The sequence below is a fragment of the Octodon degus genome, unplaced genomic scaffold (genome assembly GCF_000260255.1).
Source record: "Octodon degus isolate 3935 unplaced genomic scaffold, OctDeg1.0 scaffold00507, whole genome shotgun sequence".
Lineage (NCBI taxonomy): Eukaryota > Metazoa > Chordata > Mammalia > Rodentia > Octodontidae > Octodon > Octodon degus.
The window spans coordinates 21,808-40,026 of NW_004525083.1; the positions used below are offsets into that span (position 1 = coordinate 21,808).

At 44.6% G+C, this 18,219-nt stretch overlaps 1 pseudogene; it reads right to left on the reverse strand.

Moving 5' to 3' along the window:
• Positions 1-6,622: 6,622 nt before the first annotated feature.
• The window catches only part of LOC101566691, a 105,563-nt pseudogene continuing 93,966 nt past the window's right edge, over positions 6,623-18,219 (reverse strand).

An 18,219-nucleotide genomic window follows, 5' to 3' on the forward strand; every position in this document is an offset into this window, starting at 1 on the left:
TCTCCGTCCTTCCCTCTCCCACCTCTTCACCTTCCTCTTCCCCTCCCCCTCCTTCCCTCCATCTCTCTCCTTTCTTTCATTCTTTCCTTCTTTGACAGGGCTTCACTATGAAGTTGAACTTGCTTATGTAGCCCAGGCTGATGTTTAAGTCATAGCAATCCTCACTCCTGCTTTTTCTGAGTTCTGGGATTGCAGGCATGAACACCACTATGCATGCTTATTCCTTGCAATTTTTAAATAAATAACTATAGCCATTTTAGGTAAGGTGATATGGTAACTCATTGTGCTTTTGTTTGGACTTTTCATGATACTAATGCAAATATGATGAAATTGAAAATATCGTATTGTGGGACTGGGGAGATGGCTCAGTGGAATACGCAGTTCCCTGGCAAGTGCAAGGGCCTGAGTTCAATCTCTCATATTGCCAAAAAATCAAAACAAAACAAAACAAGAAACCCGATTGTTTTCTGAAAAATAACAGATTAGTTTATGAAAGCATATGAGGGTATGTGTGTGGATATGCATATGGTACTCCTTAAGACCACTTTGTGTACTTTAAGAATTATAAATGGTATACATTTATAAAACTGTCACTGAAGTTTTGACACAAGCGAGACTTGAACTGGATAAAATGGCGAGGTTGTACCTGTTTTTCAGGAGAGAAAAAGACAAAATAGACTATAGTCTGTTTCTGATAGTTTGGGCAGGTGGAGGCAGAAGGAGGGGTCCTGAAGTCCTAGAAGGGCACTTATTCGCTGTACTGGGGAGAGGGGGAGGGGAGGGCGATGGCTGAGTCACTTCTTCTTGCTCCTCCCCTACCCCCAAGAACCCTTTGTGATGAGCAGGCTACAGCTCTGTGATGCAGGCCTGGAACCTCTACTTATTGCCAGACAGAACTCTCAGGGATCAGTTCCCTGAGAGCAACACTGAGATTCAGGCAATGAAGGATCTGCTCCTTACTCTGAAAAGCCTTAGTGCTGCCTGGCTGAACTCCACCTCCACTACCTTTGTGATGGATATGATCCTCCCCTTTGCTTGTGGACTGGGGCTTTTCCTTGTATTACTGACCTGGCTTCAGGGTGAACCATCCTCACCAGCATCCAGGAAGAGAAACATCAGAAAGGTAAGAAACCCACAGCTCAGACCTAGCAGACAGCAATTTTCTCCCAGTTTACCACTCTTCTACATCAGGGAGAAAGGCTGAAAGTGAAGAGAGGGAGCTCAGCCACACCCTAGCCTGAATATGCCCCTGGCCTTTGAAAGCTGAGATGCAGCTATAGAAATGAAATTGGTTTTGAACAAAGTATTCAGGACCCCTTATGGGGATCTCACTTTAGAAAGCTCCTATGTGTTTCTGAAAGGACTGAAAAATACCATTATTATTAAAATGAATAAGAGGAAGGAAAATAATCCAACTTCATAATTCATTCATTAGTGCCATAATATTCATGAGTTCTGAGTGTCTGCATCCTCTCAGGGAGAGAGAGGAGAATCGGGCCAGGGCCTCTCACTATTTTCCTTGTCTCAGCATCCAGTGCAGATGAGGTGGACAAGCAGGAGAAGGAAGAGGACTGGCACTTTCAGAGGTAAGGCTCTGCCTTTCAGCGCCATTGTCCCAGAACTAAGGTGATTTTGCCTGTCCCTGGGGGAATGTCAGCTGGAGAGTCCTTAGAGAGTGTCTAATGGCAAGGCAGGCAGGAAGTGAGTGCTCCTCGGGTTCCCTGCTCAGAAGGAAGCTGTGCTGGGCCATTGGAACTTATCACCAGTAGGGGACAGTGCAGCCAGCAGTAACACAAGACAGCAAGAAGTTAGATTTGGGCATCCAGGTGAAGCCCAGCTGTTTCCTTTGGCAGTGGCTGATTCCTTCCTGAAGCAACTCCATCCTTTCCCCCACAGCACAATTCTAGAAGGATGACAGTGGGTGAAGGCTATGGAGGCACTTTATAGGGATGCAGCACTGCCCATGAGGATACCATGCAGCCAGTGCCATGCTGGGCTATAGGAACTTGACACTGATATTTGGGCTTCAGAGTGCAATGTCACAGGTCTCTCCTAAGGGGACAGTCACTTCAGCTTCTTTCAATTTCGCAACCACTTTGCTGCCCTTAGCTCTTGTAACCAGGCTCATAATTCCCACTTGTAGACTTCCAGAAAAACCTGAAAGAGACCCAGAACCTGACTCCTGTGGCAGAAAGGTAAAGAACTCCCTTCTCTCCAGCTTCCTTCCAGTAATGTAATGCCAGGGTCATTGAGCAGCTTCTATCTGGGGCAATCCTGTACCCCTGGGACAGGGGGATGCTAAGGCCCTGGGGCAAAGGGTGGATAGAGAGAGAACAGTGAGGCCTTGATAAAGGTCTATGGAAGAGCCCTGGGCACAGGTTCCAGCCTTGCCCTCCCCACAGACCCTGCTCTGGCTTCAACTAAGCCTCTATTCATTGCAGCCTCCCAACAATGCTCCCTGATCATGATCTCCCTGCTGCTGTGCACACAAGTCCACCCATCACAGCCCTGATGCCATCCAAGGAGCATGTGGATGTTCCAGCTCTGTCCCCAGTAGATGCTGCCACCACTCCTCTCACTCAGCACCTTCTACCTCTGGCCTCCTTTCCATTACCAGGCTGGTCAGCACCCTGCTCAGATCCTGAGTGCTCACCCACCTCCCTCACTGCCTCTCACCATTCAGAGCACCTGCGTGCCCTGGAAAGACATTCATCCCGGGCACTTGCACTTCCTCTCCTCCTCCCACGTCCCCCCGATCCTGCCACAGCCCCACAACACTCATGGGACACCAAAGAGAGGACAAATCAGCTGCTCCATCCTCAAGAGCTGTCATATTTTAAGATCTTGGGGATCCCCTTTGGGAGAAATGCAGCCAGTTTTTCTGGGGTCTGCCCTCCCTGCACAGCGAATCCTTGGTTGCTGCTGCCTGGAGGGCCCAGGACTGTCCTGTTCCATACCTTCCCACCTTCTTATTTAACAAAATCTCAAATATCTGCATAGTTTGCATGCAGAATAAAATGTCCCTGCAGGGTTCCCAGGCTCAGGGCCCATCCTGTCTGGGACCCTGATCTCCACCCCAATACAAGCCCTCAACTCTGGGTCATGCCCAGACTCGGACCCACCCCCACTCCTCTTGCCAAGTCCTGTCACCACTTTGTCTCACAAAAGGGTCTGTGGAGCAGCTGGTTCTACATCCCACAATAACCCATAATCTCCCACCCCAACTGCAATACAATCCCCAGGAAAACCCTTGTGCAAGAAACAACTGGATTGGGCAGGTGCTGTCCCCTCAGGAATCCAAAGGTCTCAGGAGGCTGACAGCCACTCCACTCCCAGCCTTCTCCAGGACAAGTGTGCCGCTGCCACACTTCCTCACAGTTTTCCAGTAAGCCCTGTGCTCAGGGAAATATTGGAGCAGCACATCTAAAAGTGGATCACTGAACACCAGCAGGACCTGCTCTGCAGGATTCAGGAGTCTACAGAACTCACACAGCCTCGGTGTGACTTGGCTCCTTCTTGTCAAGCCAAGGGGAAGCATTGGCCCTCACCTTCATCCATGTCTACAGCTGAGGTCAGCAAGGATAAGCCTCAGCCCTCTACCTCATCCCTGTCTATAGCTGAAAGCAGCAAAGACAATCCTGGGCCCTCTCCTTCACCTGTGTCTACAGCTGAAGGTAGCAAGGACAAGCTTTGGTCCTCTCTTTCATCAGTGTCTATTGCTAAATGCAGCAAAGGCAAGCTTGGGGCCTCTCCTGCATCCCTGTCTACAGGTGAGGGCAGCAGGTATGTACAGAAGGTGAGGTTCCAGCTGAGGCAGGACTTGGGCAAGAGGCTTGGGCATATTCCAGGCAAAGCCCCAAAAGATGTCTCCAGGGCCTTAGGAAACTCCCTCATAACAGTTCAGGGGTTGATCTTGGAGGAGCCAGAGAGAAACTTGACAAGGTCCACAGAGGTAGAGCGTGGAAATGACTCACCAGGAAGCATGGAGAAGAAACACACCGAAGTCATACTCACAGAGCATTTGGGAATGAAGACAGGACAGAGCCACATGGGCCCGATTCCCCTGAGAGTGAACCCATCATGGCTTACTGTCAATGGTGCTTTCTGCCTCTGACACCTACATGCAAACCAGAAAGTCATCATCCTCCAGGGCTCAGGAAACCCGTGTTTGTCCATCCAGAAGTTTTCCTTCTCCAAACCATGCACCCTGCAGGACCTTGAGATACACACAACAAGGTTTAGGGTAAGGCACAGGTGGGGCCTCCCACTCAAGCTCCTCAAGGCCATAAACATTATTAGACCCACAAAGGCTCCACTCTGTCACCCTTTCCACTGTTTGACCTTCCCTCCTCATCTGGGACGTTATGGGATGACGTGACAGTTGATGATGCCATGTTTCTAGGGAAACTACCTCAGACATTTCCAGAGGAGGAGGTAGAGTTCAGGGAGTCTGTCCCTATCGTGAGCAGTCTCTTTGTCTCCTCTCTCCTGTGTAAGTAGACTGAGCAGGCCCTGACATATATCTCTCCTGGAGACAGCCAGTGGTCCTCAGAGCACCCTTCCCCCAAATAGACAGGAGAGCACAGGGCCTACATAGCAACTCACACACAGAATCAAGGGCAGAACCTGTGAGAGCAGGACTGTGTTGCAGGTTGGCAGAGGCAGCCTCAATGTGCCCTTGCTTTCTGGAACATGTGTGGCTCACAACTGAGGAGAGCCAGGCTTGCAGGCAGACATGGTGAACAAATTCTACCATACAGAGGTTAACTCCCTGTAATCCTGTGAATCCTCCTGAAGTCTGTGTCTTGGATGTCCACCTTCCAGACAGATTGGCATCTGCCGTGTCCCAGTGCCATCGCCACAGCTGCCCCCTGGGGAAATGTTAGACTCACATGTCAGGTGGTCTAATAGCAGACAGAAGGAGCAGCATGAGCTGGCAGAAGCCCAGGATCCCACAGCAGCAGCACATACCGAAGAGCCAAAACAAGATGTTCACTCCTGCTTACAAGCAAGAGGTCAGCTGGAGGATGAACCCAGGGAAACCCAAAGGCAGACCGGTAGTCTTGCGGACCTCAGAGCCCACTCGGAATGGGAGAAGAGAAGAAACCTTTGACCGGAAGAAACTTCAACTGCCCTCACAAAAAAAAAAATTCATTCCCCTCAGAAGGCTACTTGCAAAAAATGTGAAGAAATTTCTATAGTGGGTTTCACCCAAGAAAAAAGTCAGGGGACAGAAAGACCCCCAGAATAAACGCACCTCTGGCATTGCCCAGAGCCAAAGGATAATGCAAAACAGACCATGTGTGGACCACAACACTGATGGGGCTCAACTGATCATGAGTGCAGTTGGGCAGATGTTAGAAACCAAACTGATGCTTCAGCATGAATTTTGTGTCCATAAATTAAATGAGAACAAAAAGAAAGTATTTCAAGACACAATCTCTCAGGTTTCTTGCATCTCGGAACACAAGTGAATGCCAGGATATGCAGCCATCCCTATGTCCCACAGCTATGCTATGAAGGAGAGATACTCCTGTGAACAAGCGTCCTTGAAAACTAGACAGTGCAGCACTGGGCCTCAGGGCCAGAGTCTCGCCCACCACTCAGTGCCCCAGAAGCTTTCCCTGGTCAGCCCCTCCAAGCTTGGGTCCCCTGGGCCCAGGGCACCAGGCCAGCATCATTGCCTGAGGCACTGTCCCCTTTGGAGAGGTGTCCTAGCTGAACAGCAGAGAAATTCCTGACACATTATTCTCAGTAGGAAAAGCCATCTCCAGAAAAATAAGTGGCCATGTACAGGAAAATGACTTTCTCAAGCCATTCATTTGTGATATGTACTGCATTCTAATAAACTATTTTTCTCCTAAGAAGTAAGTGGCTAGGTCTTCTCTGTGCTTGGTGTGGGCTCTGGTGTCTGGAAGGGACAGAATGTTGAGGAGGGTGACCAGGGTGCAACCTCACCTTCCCCTGAGCTCCTTCATTGACTCTTGTTTTCATCATTACAGAAACACAAAGAAACTCTAAAAGCAAGCCATGGAACCCCAACTATACCCCACCCTGGGCTCTGGTTCAAACCCTTTCCACTGTCCCTCTACCTTAAGGCAGCTGCAGGAACCAGGGGCATAGAAACATCTTAGGCTGAAAACTCCCCACACTTTCATCAAGGGTGGGGCGATGTGGCTCCAACAGTCATAAATGGGTGACACTTGCTAACACAGGGAAGCCCCTCCTGGACCTAGCAAAGGTCACGGCACAGATAGCCTATGTGATTCAGTTTTGACAGAAAGCTCAGAGCCTCCTCCCAGGTCCTATGCCTACCTCAGGCTCTAGAGCAGCAGTGAGGATAGGAAAACCCAAATGGTGTGAGGGCAGTCCTGCTCACAGCTCATTTGTCCTGGTATATCTCACGCACTCAGTCCCAATCAGCATTTTGGGCAATGGAACAGGAATATGAGGCCCAGTAACTGACTCATTCATTGCGGATAGTATGGGATGTAGGAGACCACAAAAGGCTGGAGCCAAGAATGAAGCAGAGTAGTGCCAGGTCAGTGTGAATGCTGCAGGGGACAGTGCACTCACAAGACACCACTGTGGTCCAACAGCAGACTGGAGGTGACATCAGGGGCTAAATGGCTCCTCCTTGCACCACTCCAGGGCCCGACCGGATCCAGATCCCAGATCCAGAGAAAGCACCTTTAGCTCCTACAAAGAGCCAGAGGGCTGGGTTTGAGAGGGAGCAGAGCTTGCTGCTGAGGAGCAGCATCTTATTAATACCTTGGGTACCCTTGTGTATGTCCACATCCTGCAGAGAGGATGAACAGACAGTGAGCAGAAAATAGAAGACAAGACCTGAGAGTCTGGTAACCTTTCACATGGGTGCATCCCAGGACTGCCTATAGATGGGGACCTCTGAAGGGTTGAGGGTCTGCCCTGTGGTCATACAGCCAGGCTTGCCTGGCTCCCAGCCATGTTTGACCCACAACCAGGAGTCAGTGTACATGAAGGTTGTGCCACACAAAGGCTGGGAGTGGCCTGACCTGTTTTTTGCAATCAGGGATGGTCCAGGAGGAGTCGCTCTGTCCTCACTGTTTCTAACGTGGGTTTCACTTCCTGTAGGCCTTGGGCCTCAGGCAAAACCAGCAGGGCTCAAGAGGCAGGGAGAGGAGCTCCCTCCAAGAGCATTTTCTGCACTGTGTGCCACATACGGCAGCCACAGGCACCACACCTAAGGCCTCAATCCTGGGGTCAAGTGTCCTGCAGCAAGCACACCTTATTGGGACATGCAAAGGGGACCTGCCCCCATTGGTGCGAGTGGATTGTACCTGGGGTGGAGGCAGAAGTAGGCCCCCAACCCTGGGGTCCAACTGGTGGTACTGCAGGTTGCCCTGCAGCCAAATCTTTTCTCAGGGACATGGAGGCTTCTGTGCCTGTGTTCATACCCAGTGTGGACCACGCTATGTGAGGGGCCAGCACTGGTAGAATGGGCTGGGCCCTGTGGCACAGAGTGTCCCTGTTCCCAGTGGCAACCATGACCATAGGAGGAACTACGCCTGGGTCCTTCTGGGTTCTCTGGGTTCCTAATGTGTGTTGTGAAATATATTGAGGTGGATATGGTCCCATTGTTTCTGCCAGCATCAGTGCCATAAGCTGGCTAGGCCGGAGGTGGAATAGAGAAGAAGTGTGCTCCTCTGTCCTAATGCTCAGTCTCCACAAGGGACCATGAGGTCTGCTGTGCAGATTCAAGAGACATCTCACATCTCCTACAGAGGCAGCTCACAGAGAAAGCTCATCACTGTGAGTGTGTGTTATACACTGAGATCTCCCAGTTTACCCAGAAGACACTTATATAGCTCTGAGTTCTTGTCTCACCTGACAGAGACACATTATTCCCCCTACTCACACCTAGACCTCTGATCTCACAAAGAATTCTTCCCAAGACCTCACCCGTTGGTCTCTCAGTGTGATCTCTTTTACTCAAGCAGGACAGAGGAAAAAAGACAAGAATACAAGAGCTAGGTTAGGTTGCACCTGATCTGCCTGGTAGACAGAAGGACTCCCCATCAACAGTAAGGATCTTTATTTATACCTTTATGAAATTGCAAGACAAAAGGTTGCCTAGTGACTAAAAGCCCACAATGTACAGGCAGGATATTTTTGCTAAAGACTGAGGTAACTTGACTGCTTTAGGTAGTGAGACCTCATCCTGCCTCCCACACAGGGTCAAATCCAGCTCCACTCCCAACACTCACTAGATTTCACAGGCTCCCCACTATCCTCACCCAGAGACGTGTTAGAGATATTAGGCACAAACCAGAGACCTTATATAAAGATGTCAGTATGTTAGTAAAATACGCAGAAACAGGCTCAACAGATACCTCTCGGTTGGCACAACGACCTTCCACTCTCAAGAGCTCTCTCACTGCCTTTCAAGACCTCCCAGTCAGCACTGAGTCCACCACCCAAAGACCTTGCACAGATTGGCAAATTACTCAACAGCTACTGCTGAAACCTCAGAAAATCCTGAGACTTGTCACAGACCCCACTACATCTTGAGGGCCCCTCCTGCACACACCATGCTGATCAACTTTCCATAGAGTCCCTAAACTGAGGTTTCCGCAAAGACTGCCCACAGGGCTTTCGCAGGGACATTAAAGTGCTCCACAGTGCTCAAGTACAGTGAGTCTTTCCATTCATTCATTCACCCACTCACCATTTGCAGCATGCTTACAATAAAACCAGAAATATAATACATGACTTATGTCTTAGCTTTTACAGTCCTGCAGGAAAGTTCCTCACAGAGAAGTCAGAGAGAGGAAATAACATGCCTGGGACCATAAAGGTAGAAAACACAAAGGAGGCATTCGGCCCAAGCAGCCTCACTCTATATCTGATGCACCAAGGACCTCCTGATCTCCTGTACCGAGTTTCAAATTTATAATCTTATGAACAAGTCAATACTTCCCAGTTGTCTGCATTTCTTCCTATTCTAACAGGTCATATATATAACAGGGTCACTTTAGATCCAATTTTATGTGGCTAGGGAAACAACTCAAAAAATTAAAAAAAAAACTTTTTAATGATTATTTAACTACAATCATTCCTGAACCTTTCCAGTGACTTGAGGGTCTAAGGGGAAAATGAAAACAAAAACAGTATGTGTCCTGGCTCTGATAGATACAAGCCCTGTGATCTTCAGCAAGTCATTTGGTCTCTGTGATCCTTAGTCTCATCTATAATGCTGAACTTATAAGGTGAACAAGGAACCTATAAGTGAATGGTATCTTCTGCCTCCCAGGACTAGTGTGAAAATCACAGAAAGTAATGCATGTGAAAGTGCCCAAGATAAGTATAGGTGACACCATATATTCAAACAATGTTCATTTTAGTTTTTTGGCAAATTTGCATGTTTAAAAGTGAAAGACCAAAAATAAAATACAGAGAGAAAAAAAAAAGCAGAGAGAATCTCAATTAAAGTCTTGTTTTCATACATTAAGTAAAAGTCACAAGATGGACCTCAAAGGTCTTCTCTCATAGAAAACTAACATCACCCTGGTGTCCTGGGGTCTTTCCCATTTGTTTCGCTGAGCTGTCATGGTGGTCCTACTGGACTGAGACCAGCAAGTCTGAGGGAGAGGAGGCTGAGAGGAAAGAGCTCACCCATCACTAGTACCAAGGAGCTCTAGGAAATCTTTTAAGTTTCTCAGTCACAGCTTCTGAGTGAGGTTCCCTGAGCCAGGCACTGGATCCGAGATGGTTCAGGCTGCTTCCTGATGCCATCTACTGTGGACTGGTTGCACACACAAAACCAGCTAGGAAGAAAAAAATCTACTAACATCAATGTCTTGTTCAGTCCAAGGATGTGCCTTGTGTTTTCTTTCACATGGAGATTAAAGTGAAAACATACAACAATGGTATGTCATTTCTTTCTGTAACATCAAATTCACATCGCAGATGAAACACCTCAACTTTAGAAGTATAATGCAAATATATCTCGATAATTCTGTAACAAATAAGCTACATGTATTTTGCTCTGACATAACTATTTCCTGCTTAGATATAATAAAAAGAAATTAAAATACCTGCCACATTTCTACTTTCTTTTTCACTTCCTCCTTTTCTACAAACTCATTGAAGTTTGCCAGGGCTTTGGCTGCCAGTATTTGCCTTGCTTCTGTACATACTTCAGACTGCAAATTGGTCTGTGCCACTGCTTCAGGCAGATCTTTGCTGTCCGGTATATCAGGTTGGACCAGCACCTGTGCCTTTGACTGGAGTCACAGGCCAGAGGTGTGCAGTGAGTCCGGCCCTCTTCCTTGCCAGTGTCTGGGTTCCAGCCACCATGAGGTTCACACTGACAGTTGGCCTCTTGCTCGTGCGAGAGATCTGGGTTCTCGGAGATTGTCTTAGTTACTTTTTCCTAGTTGCTGGGACAAATACCTCACACTCGAAAGAAAGAAAGGTTTATTTAACTCACAGTTACTCGAGGGTTCTGTCCACATGCTGCGGACTCCAAACCAAACAACAACAGTTCAGGTGGCAGAAAACAATGAAGAGCAGAGGAGGAGCAGCTGCGACATTCTTCAAGCCTCTCTTTTCCTTCTGAACTGACTTCGAAGACCTGTGCTCCACAGTGAAGATCAGAATTCCGGGCCCTGTCCACCTGCAGGGCTAGGCCCCCATGCTGAGATCTGGAACTGATTCAGCCAAGGTGACACAATGTATCAACTAACACAGAGATATTTGTAAAGGTGGGTGTAATGGGTTCCCTGGGGTTGTGTGAACATAACACACAGACAGAGAAGGTTTGACTCCATTGCATTTAATTTGCAGTGTCCCTCCTAAGGCAAAAGGGTGATGCATCTTTGTGTACTGCTAAGTCACCACACTTAGGCTAGTTCCAGAAAGAAAATGTACTGCAAACCAACACTTTCTTACTGAGATCCAGAGCTGGAGACAGTAGGATGTAACAGTGGCTGATGGGCTTCTGCTGCTGCACCTTGTGGCCTAGTAAATTCTGGGCAGCCACTGTCCACGAAGTTTACCCTTGCTCAAGAAGAGTCTATTCTCTCCTCAAGTTCATGTCACTGTAGCTGAGCCACCTCTGCAGAAGAGTCAGGGGCTGACGGCACTCAACATTGTGCCTCTTCCAAAGAGGGTCAAACACTTGATCATTGGAAAGACTCACATCTCAATTCTCAAACTCTGTTGCCACTGAAGTAGAATTAAATGAGTGAGCTGTGTCACTGTGGTGCCAAAGTAACTCTTTATCCAGGACAATTGTGACCATCTCAGAGACAGTCTTTTCAATTTTATCAGAGTATCCAGAGACTGCTAATCCAGCCTTTTCCACTATTGGACTATTCTCAGCCAAGTGCAGTAGCAATTTGCAAAATAGGAGAGTGATTTTTGGCACATATTATTGAACTCATGCCTCATAACCATGAAGTAAATGATGCTGGTGAATTAGGTACTGGGCTAAGGTGACCACTTGTGCTTTTGCGTCCTAGCAAGAGAAGATAATGCAGAGCGGAGTCAGAAACTGAGAAAATTTCCATACACAGAGCAGCAGCCTTCTGGTTTTTATGGAATTGGTTTGCTTTTACAGCATAAATATAATTGCTTGATCAGCAGTTTTTCTTCTTGCAAACGCTAAATAACATGTTATTAGAATACCTAAACATAGAGGAAGGGAAGACAGATAAAAGCTTATGGTTTGTTTATCATTCTTCAATGACATAAAACCTGAATACCTGTTAAAGCGTACACACATGTGAAATATAAACATGTGAAGGACAATTGTAATACTTTACAACATTTTGTATGGGTGTTCATTATTACACTCCCTTTTCATATAGATTCTATTTATACCTCTGTGTGGCAGTCCCTCACCATGACTGAGGCAGCTCTGCACCCTGGAGATGGGCTTGCACAGAAGTGACAGGTGAGGATGTGTGGAATAGGAGAGCATGACACAGCAAGCTTAGCATCTGGTCTATTAGGTCAATGAACATTATTAAGTAAAAGGCAAATGATTTACAAGCTCTGAACATTTTGTTATGCGTGAAAATCAGAACCTCTGAAAATTTCATGCTCTTCAGTGTGTGGTAAGGTATAACCTACCTTTCTCACTGGTGCATGGAGGATCTTTCCTGCAGTATCTGGAGAATCACCTCACACACTGTCCAAGAGAGTGATATTCCTCCTGGGGATGCTCCATGGCAGGTGGGAAGTCCCTGGCAGGCACACAGGTAAACAGTGGATGGAGAAAGGCTGCTCCTCATCTGGTCATACTGAATGACAGGGTAGTGGAGGCACCAATCTGTTGGCCCTTATTTTTGCTCTCAGATAATTAGTGTAATGACATTTCATCAACATTTAAGTAAACTCATACTTTTTCTATGGAATTATGTGCACAGAGAACCTTTGCTTCACAATCATAATCCTTATACTTCCAAAAGTAGAGACCGCATGTGCCATGCAGTCAAACAGCCACGGAGGTAAACTTGACCCTGCCAGTTGTAATGTAGCAAGCTATTTTTCATGAACTGAACATTCTTCTACTCACATTATTGCTAAAGATTAAAAAATATATCAAATGTAAAATGTTTAAAATATGAATGGAGAAAATAATTCTCACTTTCTTCATGTCACTTTGGCTAAATATTACCATTCAACATATATTATGTAATAAATGAAGTGATTATTTTTTCTTTAAAAAAAGAAAATAGGGATTGCGAGATAGCTCAGCAGACCAAGCGCATGTTTAGGCAGGTGCAAGGACCCGGGTTCAATCCCCAGCTGTGCCAGCTGGGCATGCTGAGCTGGCCGGAGACCGGGTGTGGTTGCCATGCCTGTAATTCCAGTGCTGGGGTGACTGAAAACAGGAGGATCACTATGAGTTTGCACTGTATAGTGAGACCCTGTACCAAATACATTTTAAAAAAGGACAAAACAATGGTCACTTGAGTAGTATTAAAATCTGTTTAATATGATGCATTTTTCAGGCCTAAGTTATTGAAAAATACTGTCATTAATATCAGTATATGGTCTGTTATTTATGACTTTCATTTGACTCCAAGTGTTTCTCATTAGAATGACAAAATCTTACTGCTTTTTATAGCTAAGTATGCCTTTGTCCTGGGATTTACCTGTTTGGTCACAGCCTACAGGACAGTGGACAGCTAATTTTCCTTCTTGTAAGGCACAGGTCATTACTTCACCATATGTACGGTCGCACTGAGAGATGCGACACCATGATCCTTCCAGCCAAAATTATAGAAATAAACTGGGCAAGAAAAAAACAAAATGTAAAAATGAATTTAATATATAGAAATAAGCATTTGCAAAGACATCTGCAGAAATAAGTCAATGCATAAAAAGTATAAAGATATAAGGCATACAGATTTCACATACAGGCCTAAAATAATAGGCATTTTACATTTCTAATATGATTAATGGCCATTTGTTACAAAACACATTCTATATTAAAACATTTTCTGCTGAAACTCAGCAAGGAAGAATTATGAAAAAGCAAAATGACAAGACAATAAAGTCAATGAATCACACTAAAGTAACTCAGATATGGTGATAAAGTACATGCCTTGTTTTTTGGAGACAACATCTCACTAATTGGCTAGGTCTCAAACTCTTGACGCTCCTGGTTCAGACTCCCAAGTGCTCAAGTTACAGGCGTGTGCTACCATGCCCCATAAGCTCATACTCTTGTTGAAGCATGGAAACATATCTAAATGATGGTTGAACTGGTAAAAATAGGATATAGATTTTCCACCTAAGAGAAAACAGAAAGCTAGACACAACCTTAAAAATAAGTTCTAAAACTGCATGTCTATCCTACTCTGCTTGATATGAATAACATGCAAATGGATTCCATCCCAAAGCTCCTGTAACTGAGAAGCCTCCAAGACTGTCACAAGAATTCCCAGGATCCCACTGGAGGCTGGGATGGCTGCAGCTGAAGTACAAGTACATCTATTTTCCATCCCTGGTGCCACTATGAAGCTGTGTGATCCTGGGCAAACCATATTTTTCTAAGTATCTGTGGCTTCATATATGTTAAACAGAAATAAAAGAAATGTGTTACACAACTGCCATAAGAGTGAAATGAGCTAACCATGAAAATACGCTGTAGGGATCCACTGAATGGAAGTGACAGCAGGCCTCCTTCCAATGGTCTTCTCAGAGGAAAAGGAAAACTTGCAACACCACACCAAGGAAGAATGCTAGCAGTATTTAAGGTCAAAGCCATTTTTCTTTATTTCCTATAAGCCATGCTGCTATGCAGTTGGTATTTATTTTTATCATTTTTTTACCCTGACAGTTTCTTTTCTTTTCTTTTCTTTATTTGTGTGTGTGTGTGTGTGTGTGTGTGTGTGTGTGTGTGTGCAGCCAGCTCAGCCCACCAGGGGGCGGTGCTGGCTGGCATGTGGTGCTGGGGATTGATCCGTGGTCCCCGTGCTTTGCCAAGCTTGTTCTAAGTAGGTGCTTTAGACCACTGAGCCATCTCACCAGCCCCAGCCTGACAGTTTCTAGACAAAAATATTTGAGCACTGTTCTTAATAATTAACAAAGAGGGTGAGTGGGAGAGAACTTACTGCGAGCCTCCATGAATGCTTCAGGAAGGTATATGAAGCCACTTTCTTGTTCCAGACACTTTTAATAGCTAGCATGTTCGCCAGGTCGCTGCAGGCTGACCACTTTTTTATGCTGTGCCTTAAGGAAAAAGAACAATTAGTCATACCAGAGATGGACTTAAAACAGAAAACAGTTTGCTCCCCACAGTGTGAGTAACACCTCTACCTGAAGAACTGGTCGATGATGGTTTACTTGTGGAGGAGATCGGAGGATGGCGAGCCATTGCCAGGATAGTGTCAGTGATCCTGCAGAGGGAGGAGGAACTGGTGAGAACCACAGAAACCAGATCATTTTACCTCAAAACACTGAGAGATGGACTTTTTTCTATGATTTCAATAGACCTGTGAGAATATTCTTAAAAAAATCTGGCTTCAATTTTATAACATGATTAGAGCTTTAAGAAATCTACCACCTCAAATTCCTGAAAAATAATCCAGGGCATAATGTATTTATGAACTCTGACAAAATGTCTCCAAAAACACTCAATAATTCTAGCAGACAATGGAGAAACCCCACATGGTGGCACAGTTATTTACAGTATATTCATTAGTCAGCCAGTAGTTAGGAATGGAGGAATGTCAACCCTAATAGCACTCTGGTTACTCAGTTGAAGTCACCCAAAGCTTTAAATGGGGATAATAATGGCTGACTCAGAGTTGCTGTGAGAATGCAGTATGATATAGATACAAAATCGGTCACAAATCTTGTCCTGTGGTTATGAATGAATACTGAATTATAATTTAAGAAAAAGTATGGGCTCTGGAATATGTCAGGCCTGGATTCAAATGTTGGCTTTTCCAGCTGTGAAGCACATTAATTAATCTCTCTGGAACACCAATACAGGTCCAGGTTTTTATGAGCATGAGTGATAATTTGAGTGCATCTTGAGTTCAATCCTGGTACTCCCCTCCTAAAAAAAAAGAAAAGAAAAGAAAAGAAACAAAGAAAGAAAAAGAAAAGAAAGAAAGAAAAAGGAAAATTGTGCACCCTCTTTAGTCATTAAAGCACACAAAACCCATAAAATCACTGTTTTATGATGATTAACACACAAACATGAAATATTGATTTAAAAAATCAGGAAATAAATACCTGGACTGATACAATGTCCACTGTTGTGAGACTTCTCCTTCAGTTTAAATGTCTTGTCTCAAAAGAAATTTTAAAAGTGTTAACTTTATGTGAAGACTGCAATTTTCACTTAATTTGCTATTAAGCCAATTTTTATACAACTAAACAAGGAACTAAGAATAAACTAAGGTGAAACAAAAGACAAACATGGAGAGAGAAACAGATGATTTGCAGCTGGACAGAGCAACAGATGCTATTGTGACATCTTGCCTTCCCGCTTCCAGTGAGCACATAACCTAACACATTTGGGTGTGCTGATGTTAGTATACTAACTCCCCTGATTTTCTAGAACTTGTATATCAATAAGCACATAAAAAGTCCTAAGGAAAGCAATGCCACTTAAAGACATCAACAGTGGACACTAATTGAAGCAATTTTAAACTGCTGTCTGTCACTATAAACAAATATAAAATGCAATAGTTACTACAAATTAAAAACTATAATCTTATCCAAAGCTTAATTACTCTTGCCTTTTAACAGCTATTTTTTTTAAAAAATGGATTTAGTTTAGGTTCTATATAGGGACTCACTATGTAGATTAGACTTACAGTGATCCAAACAAAGTCTGGGGAAATTCAAGCATAAGGAGGATTTCAAAAATATGAAAGCTTTGCTGTTAAGCAAATGAAAAGGCATTTGATAAATTCATCAGAGCAATAAGATGAATTGCAGATTACCTTGCTTATTAGAGTCATTCACAATCCACTAAGAAGTACAGCCATGGAGTAAGAACAAACTTCAACAACAACCACCGCTTAGGCACAACTGGATCAGAATACAGAGCAATAAATGTCCTTGGCATTGTCTCACACACCAAAGTGATCAGCAGATAATCAGTGGACTCAATTCCATAGTATATATGTAGCACATCTTTTTAAAAAATCAGTTTATTTTATCTTAATTATGGTAATGAGTTTTTTTTTTCTTCTTGGAAGCCTCATTTTTTTCATGTACTCCCAAAGGTATGATTTCTCCTTTATCTTTTCTGGCTCTAGTGTTTTCTCTCCTAAGAAAGGCTTTCTACAATTCAAAGATCTAAATTCAATTTAATGCCTACTCTTTTGGGGTAGTGGCATTCCTTTCTTGCACATCAACAATAATACTACTAAAATGTAATTATATACAAAATGGTAGGTAGATCCAGCCATAGCCCAGGCCCAGTGAGTATGTGGGAGAGCTTCTCAGCTACACTGCACCTGCAGTTCCTGGCCAGTCCAAACCCAAGAGCAGCATGAGTGAGACCTTCTTCCCTGCCCTTGGGACCGCACCCAACACTCCACACACTCCCCACACCTGCCAAGTGAGAACTTCTGTGGTGTTTTCGGGACCCCCAGATCCAGCCCTAGCCCAGGCCCAGTGAGTGTGTAGAAGAGCTTACCCTCTCACCAACTCCCTCTTGTCCCCTTCAGACTCAGGTCAGGCCTGGTATACAGGCCTGGTGTGAAACTGTGCAGGTGCAATCCCTGCAGAGACAGTAGGGGACAGAACCACCCAGCTAGTCCAGGAGCTGAACATCTTGCCAGAGGGATACAACAGGTTCACTCCCAAGGATGACAGCAGGAAGGAGCTGAGCACAGCAGCCAGACCCAAGCCAGGCACAACTAGATAAATTCAAACATTGTACATCTGCACCTGAATTTCTGTAGGTTCTAAAGTTAAATCTACACCAAAGCTCTACAACAAAGTTCAGAATACAGTGCTATACAAAATGACAATGAAAAGGAGCAAAATGCAATCTTGGTCTCTGATTTTTTTTTCCATAACACAAATCTGTGAATCTGAAAAATAGGAAAGAGTAGCATTCTGTAAAGCCAGCTGGGAAAGTATGAAAAGAGAAATGCAGTGTAAGTGTGTGTCTGACTTGATAAACATTCCTCCTGGGACTCATCCTATAGCACCATCCTAGGCTGGGGTTGGGAAAGTAAGAATAGGACACTAGGACTTGAGGGTACAGGAAGCAAGAAAGGAAAAGAGCAGACAAGGGAATTTTGTTTCTGGGTCACTAATTTCGGTTTCTGAATTTACCCTGGACTACAATGACTTATTAACAGGATGCTTCAAGTTCAAATTTTAGCAATCTAAAGCAAAATATGAACATGTTAAACAAGGTAACTTAAATTTTCAGATTGGTATTTACCAAAATGGACATGTGATATGTACCATTTTTAAACAAAAATATAATTATGTTATACTACAAACTTCTTGGCAAAGAGTACTGGGAATAGAAAAAAATAAAAGCAAAATCAGGTTGAAACAAAATTATTTCAATTCTTGTAACATAAGACTCAAAAAACTGGATAATTAAACAGGTAATTTAATTCCTAAAACAGAAAACCCAAGAAAATGAAGAAAGTATAAGGTATCCACAATGCTTTGCACTCACAGTAGAATCACTCTTCATAAAGAATAAAAATAACCATCAAGGCTAACTTTGCAAAGGCA